We start from the raw sequence: 837 nt of genomic DNA, 5'->3' as shown, positions 1-837 counted from the left end.
AGGTAAACTTTTTCAGTTTCCCTCCAATCCTTCTTATGACTTAAGATCTCTTTCATGAACTTAGCATAAGAGGGTATTTGCTCAAGTGCTTCTGCAAACGGAATCTTTATTTCAAGAGTCCTGAGATAGTCTGCAAAGCAGGCAAATTGCTTATCCTGTTCCGCTTGACGGAGTTTTTGAGGATAAGGCATTTTGGCTTTGTATTCCTCAACCTTAGTTGCTACAGGTTTATTACCTGTTGAAGTGGGTTGGGAAGCCTTTTTAGAAGGGTTGTTATCAGCACTTATATGTGACTGATCCCCCACTGGCATTTGAATGCCAGGGGTGGGAGCTGGAGTGGCGTTAGACACCAACTCCTTATTTGTTACTGGCGTCTGAACGCCAGAACTGAGCTCCCTTGGGCGTTCAACGCCGGATTCATGCTTGTTTCTGGTGTTGAACGCCAGGAATGAGCATAGTCTGGGCGTTCAGCGCCAGCATTATTCCTCTCTGGGCTCTGATTGTCCTCAGAGGGATTTTGAGTAGCCATCTGTTCATTTCTTGGCTTCCTGCTGCTTTGAAGTGAGGTATTTAATGTTTTTCCACTTCTTAATTGAACTGCTTGGCATTCTTCTGCTATTTGTTTTGATAGTTGCTTTTCTGTTTGCTTTAATTGCACTTCCATATTCCTGTTAGCCATTCTTGTTTCTTGTAATATTTCCTTGAATTCGGCTAGCTGCTGAGTTAGAAAGTCTAATTGCTGATTGAATTCATTGGCCTGATCTACAGGACTAAGTTCATCAGTTACTGTTTTAGCTTCTTCTTTCATGGAAGATTCACTGCTTAGGTACAGATGCT

This window comes from Arachis duranensis, unplaced genomic scaffold, assembly GCF_000817695.3.
Source record: "Arachis duranensis cultivar V14167 unplaced genomic scaffold, aradu.V14167.gnm2.J7QH unplaced_Scaffold_354584, whole genome shotgun sequence".
NCBI classification, from domain to species: Eukaryota; Viridiplantae; Streptophyta; class Magnoliopsida; order Fabales; family Fabaceae; genus Arachis; species Arachis duranensis.
The sequence above is the reverse complement of the archived record's forward strand: the minus strand, read 5'-3'. Positions refer to the sequence as shown.